Source organism: Balaenoptera ricei, chromosome 7, assembly GCF_028023285.1.
Source record: "Balaenoptera ricei isolate mBalRic1 chromosome 7, mBalRic1.hap2, whole genome shotgun sequence".
Classification (NCBI taxonomy): Eukaryota; Metazoa; Chordata; class Mammalia; order Artiodactyla; family Balaenopteridae; genus Balaenoptera; species Balaenoptera ricei.
In genome coordinates, this window is record NC_082645.1 from 91,526,704 (window position 1) to 91,537,209 (window position 10,506).

Sequence of the window (10,506 nt, forward strand, 5' to 3'; positions counted from 1 at the left end):
TCAGCCAACCCTCTTTTTTTTTTTTTTTTCTTAATTCTCAGATACTATTGTAATGAAAGCCACCACAAGTTCTCAGCAAATCACAACTTCGAAGGAAAATGTCAATCCCTATCAAACCCCAGTGAATTGTTGCAGCTGATGGAAATCTAAATTCATCAGTTGCTTTCCCCATTTCCCCCTCCATCCGCTCCAACCACCCTCCTCCTCCTCCAAATCCTCACCCAAGACTGCAGGAACAGAGATGCAAATCAACGCCTTCGGGACATGCCATCAGACAATGGGAAGGTCTAAAGAAAGTTTAAAGCAGAAAGGGAACGAAATTTATAGACTTAGCATTAAAATCTTAAAGGACCTTAGGAACAGCAATGGATCTGATGTTAGGAAAGGCAGGAGCTGCCAGAGGCCATGGCAGAAAGGCCTGACACGGGCCATAAATCTAAGCTTAGGAGCAGAAAAAATATAGGCTTCTTTTCAGGCTGAGGCAGCATGATGCAAAGATTCCAACCTGGACTTGAAAAGAGGCAAGGCCACAGAGGCATGATGGGGAAGAAGCGGACCGGGGAGTGCAAATAAGGAACGAAAAGAGCAGCAGATTGTGTGGGTGGGAGCGGAGAGCCAGCTCGGGCCTGCAGAGACCGGCAACAAACACACCAGCAACATACATTTGGCTGTGGGGGGAGCTTGAAACTGATCCCCAAAGAAACAGAAAAGCTGTGGTTGCTCCTTGTTGCATCTATGAGATGGAATGCAAACTAACCTTGTAAGCGACCAGAATCAACACGAAAAGCCAGGCAGCTGGGGGCAAAACAAGGTTGTGGAGCGGTCAGAAGATTGGGGGTGGGAGGGTCGGAAGTTTGGGGGTGGGCGGGTCGGAAGATTGGGAGTGGGAGGGTCGGAAGATTGGGGGTGGGGAGCTTGGGAAAGGCAGCAGTATCCAATGGTTATGACACAAGCTGGGCAGCCAAGAACTCCCAGGGTTGTCGTGAATTTTCATTCACTCGTTCTATGTATTTTTGGGTTTTGTTTTTGTTTCTTTCAATTATGCCCTCTGGGGCCCAAATATACTACATTAAGACACTAATTAAAATGCATAAAACCATTGCAACTGAAAATAACATACCATGAATTATTACGAAAATGCCAAGCTCAAGTGGCCTTCCCCCTGGGACAGGCTTCACTGGAACCACAAAGTTGGCACCACTTTGATTGCCAGGGCTGACACCAGCTTCACCCATTTCCTAGGGTGAGGCATTCTTTTCTCTGCCTCAGTTTCCCCCAGAGGAAAAGAAGTAAGCAGATCTCTTTCACAGTTCACAATCAGCAGGAAAGGACTGATTGAATTAATATCTTCACAGTACATTTCAAACCTTTGAAATTAAGTTATTGCTAATGTTAAATAAATATATACCCAACTCACTCATGTAATGTAACTCTTTCAGTGTTTTAAAATATAAAAATCAATATAGCTTTTCCATGTCTTACATCCCTCTCCACTCCATTTACTTTCTATATTCTGCATTTCTTCTCTTTGGCTTTCCTAATGGCTTTCCCCTACTTATCAAATTTCTGTCCACTTTTCTTTCCTAGTGTCCATCATCTCTCTCCTTTCTGCCATTCGACTCTCCTCAATTTCTCACTTCTCCTATTTGTCTTGGAAACTAGAGTGCACCTCATATGCAATGTCATTTCATAGGTGAGTACATATGGTCATTAATATTCATTAGTTTTCTTAATCTCTAGTAAAAATAGAATAAAACATGCTACCTTTCCATGTGTCAGACTAGTTGATTACCAGAATATATATTTAAAGTATAAAACTCTCCTTCTAGAGAGAACCTAGAGGTCAGAAAGCTCTGGGTGGTTGGTGCTTTCCTTGGACCGACCAAGGAAAAGGGAAATCAGCAAAGTTAAGAGATAATCTTGGGGGAGAAATATAAGCCTCAAAGTGATCAGCATAACTATAGCCTTCAGCAGTGAATTCACCTAAGTGATGATCATCTTTTCACATCCTAGACTCACCAGCAGATCAAGAGGGATTTCTGCAAAAAGTTAAGAATCTTAGACTCTAGAACCTAACCTGCAGTGTTTCGTGTTGCCTGTAAAAAGTCAATGTGGATCAGGAAAAAAACTGGCTGTTATGACTCACACCCCGCATGTACTATGTTAAAACCCAGAAACAAGCCAAAATGACTGTGTAAAAGATAAAGGCTGTGTAAAGAGTAAAAAAATAAAATAAAGAGATGGAAAAGTAAACACCATCACAGATGTAAGGATATTCAGATATTTAGGACCTCCCATAAGAAATAACTTCTTTTTTTTCTTAAGTCAATGGAGCCATAAGTAAATGAACTTAATCTGACTTCTAACTAGCTCATTTGGTGAAAAGCTAGTGAACTAGAAGTTTATTTGCAGAACTGGGATCTTTCAGCAGCTCAATAACAGGCTTCCTGTTTGACTTCGGGCAAGTTATTCAACTACTTGATATCTGAAGTTACTCATCTGTAACACGAGTAAAACAATATGATAGCCATGTTATTTTTGGCTCTTGGGCTGCTCCCAACCTTGAATGTGTAACTGAATCTCACAGAGGAATTTCACAAAATTAATGAATATCTACAAATGCTGAAGTGCCTCAGGTCAATGTTGACTTCATGGAGTTATAATTATAGAGTATCTGTTAATAGCCCTGGTGCCACCACCCTCTCTCCTAATCATTACTGTTTCTGTCTGGTGTGTCCCTTCTGTTTAAGAATCCATCTGTCCCTCCCCTCCTAGAAGACTTTCTCTCCATTCCACCATCCATCTGAGCCGTTACCACATCTTTCCTCTAGAATGCATAAGAGACTTTGTTGACCTTGAATTGCCTCTGCTTCCTCCCTCTGTAACACCTTATAAGCTGGCTTCTGTCCATCACTCTATATGGTTTTCTTTGTGTCAAACTCAATAGTTCCCCGATGTACAAATTTTCCTACAAAGATGTGTTCTTCTCACCACTTTTTCTGGTGCTGTGAAGGTTGACGTCTAGACTTCAGAGATGCTTCCATGTAGTAGATCACCTCCAACCTTTCCGATGACTCCTTGGCAAATTCTTATTTCTCTTCCTGCCCAATGATCATCCTTTCTAATTCTTTCTAATAAGTGGCTCACCTAATCATGTACTTTTTCTATTAACTGTCTGTATAATCTCCAGCTTCTGTTCTTTATCTCTTTTAGATCTTTAGCATGAATTCTGTTGAAGATATATGTGTCACTTATCCATTGTCACAATAGTAATGCATAACAAACCACCTTAAAACTTAGTGGTCTAGAGGGGAGACCTTCAAAATGACAGAGGAGTAAGACAGGGAGATCACCTTCCTCCCCACAAGTACATCAGAAATACATCTACATGTGGAACAACTTCTACAGAACACCTGCTGAACGCTGGCAGAAGACCTCAGACTTCCCAAAAGATATATATATTTTTTCCTTTTTCTCTTTTTGTGAGTGTGTATGTGTATGCTTCTTGGTGTGATTTTGTCTGTACAGCTTTGCTTTTACCATTTGTCCTAGGGTCCTGTCTGTTCGTTTGTGTTTTTTTTTAGATAGTTTTTAGCACTTGTTATCATTGGTGGATTTGTTTTTTGGTTTGGTTGTTCTCTTCTTTCTTTCTTTTTTCTAATTACTTTTTAATTTTCTATTTTTAATAATTTTTTTATTTTTTTATTTTAATAACTTTATTTCTTTTTATTTTATTTTTTCTTTCTTTCTTTCTTTCTTTTTTTCTCCCTTTTCTTCTGAGCCATGTGGCTGACAGGGTCTTGGTGCTCTGGCTGGGTGTCAGGCCTGTGCCTCTGAGGTGGGAGAGTCAAGTTCAGTACATTGATCCACCAGAGAGCTCCCGGTTCCACATAATATCAAATGGAGAAAGCTCTCCCAGAGATCTCCATCTCAACGCTAAGACCCAGCTCCACTCAACGAAGAGCAAGCTACAGTGCTGGACACCCTATGCCAAACAACTAGCAAGACAGGAACGCAGCCCCACCCATTAGCAGAGAGGCTGCCTAAAATCATAATAAGGTCACAGACACACCAAAATACACCACCAGATGCGGTCCTGCCCACCAGAAAGACAAGATCCACCCTCATCCACCAGAACACAGGCACTAGTCCCCTCCACCAGTAAACCTACACAATCCACTGAACCAGCCTTAGCCACTGGGGGCAGACACCAAAAACAACGGGAACTACAAACCTGCAGCCTGCGAAAAGGAGACCCCAAACACAGTAAGTTAAGCAAAATGAGAAGACAGAGAAACACACAGCAGATGAAGGAGCAAAGTAAAACCACATCAGACTAAACAAATGAAGAGGAAATAGGCAGTCTACCTGCATAAGAGTTCAGAGCAATGATAATAAAGATGATCCAAAATCTTAGAAACAGAATGGAGAAAATACAAGAAACGTTTAACAAAGACCTAGAAGAACTAAAAAGCAAACAAACAATGATGAACAACACAATAAATGAAATTTAAAATTCTCTAGAAGGAATCAATAGCAGCACAACTGAGACAGAAGAACAGATAAGTGACCTGGAAGATAAAATGATGGAAATAACTACTGCAGAGCAGAATAAAGAAAAAAGAATGAAAAGAATTGAGTACAGTCTCAGAGACATCTGGGACAACATTAAACGCACAAACATTCAAATTATAGGGGTCCTAGAAGAGGAAGAGAAAAAGAAAAGGACTGAGAAAATATTTGAAGAGATTATAGTGGAAAACTTCCCTGATATGGAAAAGGAAATAGTAAATTAAGTCCAGGAAGTGCAAAGAGTCCCACACAGGATAAATCCAAGGAGAAACATGCCAAGACACATATAAATCAAACTATCAAAAATTAAATACAAAGAAAAAATATTAAAAGCAGCAAGGGAAAAACAACAAATAACATACAAGGGAATCCCCATAAGGTTAACAGCTGATCTTTCAGCAGAAACTCTGCAAGCCAGAAGAGAGTGGCAAGACATATTTAAAGTGATGAATGGGGAAAACCTAACACCACGATTACTTTTCCCAGCAAGGATCTCATTCAGATTCAATGGTGAAATTAAAATCTTTACAAACAAGTAAAAGCTAAGAGAATTCCGCACCACCAAACCAGCTTTACAACAAATGCTAAAGGAACTTCTCTAGGCAGGAAACACAAGAGAAGGAAAAGACCTACAATAACAAACCCAAAACAATTAAGAAAATGGTAATAGGAACATACATATCGATAATTACCTTAAATGTAAATAGATTAAGTGCTCCCACCAAAAGATATAGACTCGCTGAATGGATACATAAACAAGACCCATATATATGCTGTCTACAAGAGACCCACTTCAGACCTAGGGACACATACAGACTGAAAGTGAGGGGATGGAAAAAGATATTCCATACAAATGGAAAACAAAAGAAAGCTGGAGTAGCAATTCTCATATCAGACAAAACAGACTTTAAAATAAAGTCTATTACAAGAGACAAAGAAGGACACTACATAATGATCAAAGGATCAATCCAAGAAGAAGATATAACAATTGTAAATATTTATGCACCCAACATAGGAGCACCTCGATACATAAGGCAAATGCTAACAGCCATAAAAGGGAAAATCAACAGTGACACAATCATAGTAGGGGACTTTAACACCCCACTTTCACCAATGGACAGATCATCCAAAATGAAAATAAATAAGGAAACACAAGCTTTAAATGATACATTAAGCAAGATGGACTTAACTGATATTCATGGGACATTCCATTCTAAAACAACAGAATACACTTTCTTCTCAAGTGATCATGGAACATTCTCCAGGATAGATCATATCTTGGGTCGCAAATCAAGCCTTGGTAAATTTAAGAAAATTGAAATCATATCAAGTATCTTTTCCGACCACAACACTATGAGACTAGATATCAATTACAGGAAAAAATCTGTTAAAAATACAAACACATGGAGGCTGAACAATACGTTACTTAATAACCAAGAGATCACTGAAGAAATCAAAGAGGAAATCAAAAAATACCTAGAAACAAATGACAGTGAAAACACGACCACCAAAACCTATGGGATGCAACAAAAGCAGTTCTAAGAGGGAAGTTTATAGCAATATAATCCTACCTCAAGAAACAAGAAACAACTCAAATAAACAACCTAACCTTACACCTAAAGCAATTAGAGAAAGAAGAACAAAAAAAAACCCAAAGTTACCAGAAGGAAAGAAATCATAAATATCAGATCAGAAATAAATGAAAAAGAAATAAAGGAAACAGTAGCAAAGCTCAATAAAACTAAAAGCTGGTTCTTTGAGAAGATAAATAAAATTCATAAACCATTAGCCAGACTCATCAAGAAAAAAAGGGAGAAGACTCAAATCAATAGAATTAGACATGAAAAAGGAGAAGTAACCACTGACGCTGCAGAAATACAAAGGATCATGACAGGTTACTACAAGCAACTATATGCCAATAAAATGGACAACCTGGAAGAAATGGACAAATTCTAAAAGAAGCACAACCTTCCAAGACTGAACCAGGAAGAAATAGAAAATATAAACAGACCAATCACAAGCACTGAAATTGAAACTGTGATTAAAAATCTTCCAACAAGCAAAAACCCAGGACCAGATGGCTTCACAGGTGAATTCTATCAAACATTTAGAGAAGAGCTAACACCTATCCTTCTCAAACTCTTCCAAAATATAGCAGAGGGAGGAACACTCCCAAACTCATTCTATGAGGCCACCATCACCCTGATACCAAAACCAGACAAAGATGTCACAAAGAAAGAAAACTACAGGCCAATATGACTGATGGACATAGATGCAAACATCCTCAATAAAATGCTAGCAAACAGAATCCAACAGCACATTAAAAGTATCACACACTATGATCAAGTGGGGTTTATCCCAGGAATGCAAGGATTCTTCAATATACGCAAATCAATCAATGTGATAAAACATATTAACAGATTGAAGGAGAAAAACCATATGGTCATCTCAATAGGTGCAGAAAAAGCTTTCAGCATAATTCAACACCCATTTATGATAAAAACCCTCCAGAAAGTAGGCATAGAGGGAACTTACCTCAACATAATAAAGGCTATATACGACAAACCCACAGCCAACATCGTTCTCAATGGGGAAAAACTGAAACCATTTCTTCTAAGATTAGGAACAAGACAAAGTTGTCCACTCTCACCACTATTATTCAACATAGTTTTGGAAGTTTTAGCTATGGCAATCAGAGAAGAAAAAGAAATAAAAGGAATCCAAATTGGAAAAGAAGAAGTATATCTGTCACTGTTTGCAGATGGCATGGTACTATACATAGAGAATCCTAAAGATGCTACCAGAAAGCTACTAGAGCTAATCAATGAATCTGGTAAAGTAGCAGGATACAAAATTAATGCACAGAAATCTCTTGCATTCCTATACACTAACGATGAAAAATCTGGAAGAGAAATTAAGGAAACACTCCCATTTACCATTGCAACAAAAAGAATAAAATACCTAAGAATAAACCTACCTAGGGAGACAAAAGACCTGTAGGCAGAAAACTATAATACACTGATGAAAGAAATTAAAGATAATACCAACAGATGGAGAGATATACCATGTTCTTGGATTGGAAGAATCAACACTGTGAAAATGACTCTACTACCCAAAGCAATCTACAGATTCAATGCAATCCCTATCAAACTACCAATGACATTTTTCACAGAACTAGAACAAAAAATTTCACAGTTTGTATGGAAACACAAAAGACCCCAAATAGCCAAAGCAATCTTGAGAAAGAAAAAACAGAACTGGAGGAATCAGGCTCCCTGACTTCAGACTATACTACAAAGCTACCGTAATCAAGACAGTATGGTACTGGCACAAAAACAGAAATATAGATCAATGGAACAAGATAGAAAGCCCAGAGATAAACCCATGCACATATGGCCACCTTATCTTTGATAAAGGAGGCAAGAATATGCAATGGAGAAAAGACAGCCTCTTTAACAAGTGGTGCTGGGAAAACTGGACAGCTACATGTAAAAGAATGAAATTAGAACACTCCCTAACACCATACACAAAAATAAACTCAAAATGGATTAAAGACCTAAATGTAAGGCCAGACACTATCAAACTCTTAGAGGAAAACATAGGCAGAACACTCTATGGCATAAATCACAGCAAGATCCTTTTTGATCCGCCTCCTAGAGAAATGGAAATAAAAACAAAAATAAACAAATGGGACCTAATGAAACTTAAAAGCTTTTGCACAGCAAAGGAAACCATAAACAAGATGAAAAGACAACCCTCAGAATGGGAGAAAATATTTGCAAATGAAGCGACTGACAAAGGATTAATCTCCAAAATTTACAAGCAGCTCATGCTGCTCAATATCAAAAAAACATGGGGTGGTGGTGTGATGAATTCGGTGATTGGGATTGACATGTATACACTGATGTGTATAAAATTGATGACTAATAAGAACCTGCCGTATAAAAAAATAAATAAAATAAAATTCAAAAATTCAAAAAAAGAAGTTATATTATCCAAAAAAAAAAAAAAAATATATATATATATATATATATCTCAAAAAAACAAACAACCCAATCCAAAAATGGGCAGAAGACCTAAATAGACATTTCTCCAAAGAAGATATACAGATTGCCAACAAACACATGAAAGGATGCTCAACATCACTAATCATCAGAGAAATGCAAATGAAAACTACAATGAGGGTGGTAGAGGTGTAGAATTGGTGGGGTGGGATAAACCACGCTCCTGGTGGAAGCAGAGGAGCTGAGCAGGAACCATCGCCAGTACAGTGGTAGCAGTTGGACTGACCATTGCTGCTGCAGGATTTGCAGCCCGTTACGCTTTGCAAGACCTGAAGCATATGGAGCCTCAAGTAAAACAAGTTTTTCAGAGTCTACCGAAATCTGCCTTCAGTGGTGGCTATTACAGAGGTGGGTTTGAACCCAAAATGACAAAACGGGAAGCAGCATTAATACTGCTATTAGGTGTAAGCCCTACTGCCAATAAGGGAAAAATAGATACGCTCATTGACGAATTATGCTTTTAAATCACCCAGACAAGGGAGGATCTCCTTATATAGCAGCCAAAATCAATGAAGCTAAAGATTTACTAGAAGGTCAAGCTAACAAATGAAGTAAATGCATGATTAATTTTAAGTTCTTACTCATTTATATATATGAGTACCAGCTTTTTATAATAAAATGCCTCAAAGCTACACATTTTAAAAATTGGCATAAGCTAAATCGAAGCCTTCATATAAATTTCAGGATTTAAAATCAGATTATAGAATATTTGTAAGTTAATTCTCAATAATTATGGATAAATGCATGCCATTTGAAGTGTTGTTCATTAAAAAAAAAAAACTACAATGAGGTATCACCTCACACCAGTCAGAATGGCCATTATCAAAAAATCTACAAACAATAAATGCTGGAGAGGGTGTGGAGTAAAGGGAACCCTCTTGCACTGTTGGTGGGAATGTAAATTGATACAGCCGCTATGGAGAACAGTATGGAGGTTCCTTAAAAAACTAAAAATAGAACTACCATATGACCCAGCAATCCCACTACTGGGCATATACCCTGAGAAAACCATAATTCAAAGAGAGTCATGTACCACAATGTTCATTGTAGCTCTATTTACAATAGCCAGGACATGGAAGCAACCTAAGTGTCCATCGATAGATGAATGGATAAGGAAGTTGTGACACATATATACAATGGAATAGTACTCAGTCATAAAAAGAAATGAAATTGAGTTATTTGTAGTGAGGTGGATGGACCTAGAGTCTGTCATACAGAGTGAAGTAAGTCAGAAAGAGAAAAACAAATACCATATGCTAACACATATATATGGAATCTAAAAAAAAAAAAAAAAAGGTTCTGAAGAACCTAGGGGCAGGACAGGAGTAAAGACGCAGAGGTAGAGAATGGACTTGAGGACACGGGGAGTGGAAAGGGTAAGCTGGGACGAAGTGAGAGAGTGGCATGGACATATACACACTACCAAATGTAAAATAGATAGCCAGTGGGAAGCAGTCGCATAGAACAGGGAGATCAGCTCAGTGCTTTGTGACCACCTAGAGGGGTCGGATAGGGAGGGTGGGAGGGAGATGCAAGAGGGAGGAGATATGGTGATATATGTTTATGTACAGCTGATTCACTTTATAAAGCAGAAACTAACACACCATTGTAAAGCACTTATACTCCAATAAAGATGTTTAAAAAAAATCTATATAAAAAAAAAACTTAGTGATCTAAAATACTAACCAATTTTTATTGCTTGTGAGTATATGAGTGCTCTGAGTAGTTTTGTGATGTGGCCTGACTTGATTGATCTCAGTTAGGTGTGTTCATACATCTGCCATCTTCCTAATCATTCTACCACAACACCTCAGCATAAATGTCCTGCTGTCAGATAAGGCCAAGCAAAGAAAAAGATAATCTTTTTGCC

At 38.1% G+C, this 10,506-nt stretch overlaps 1 pseudogene; it reads left to right on the top strand.

Moving 5' to 3' along the window:
- Positions 1 to 9,263, top strand: part of LOC132368808 (mitochondrial import inner membrane translocase subunit TIM14-like) — a 35,043-nt pseudogene extending 25,780 nt beyond the window's left edge.
- The last annotated feature ends 1,243 nt before the right edge of the window (positions 9,264 to 10,506 follow it).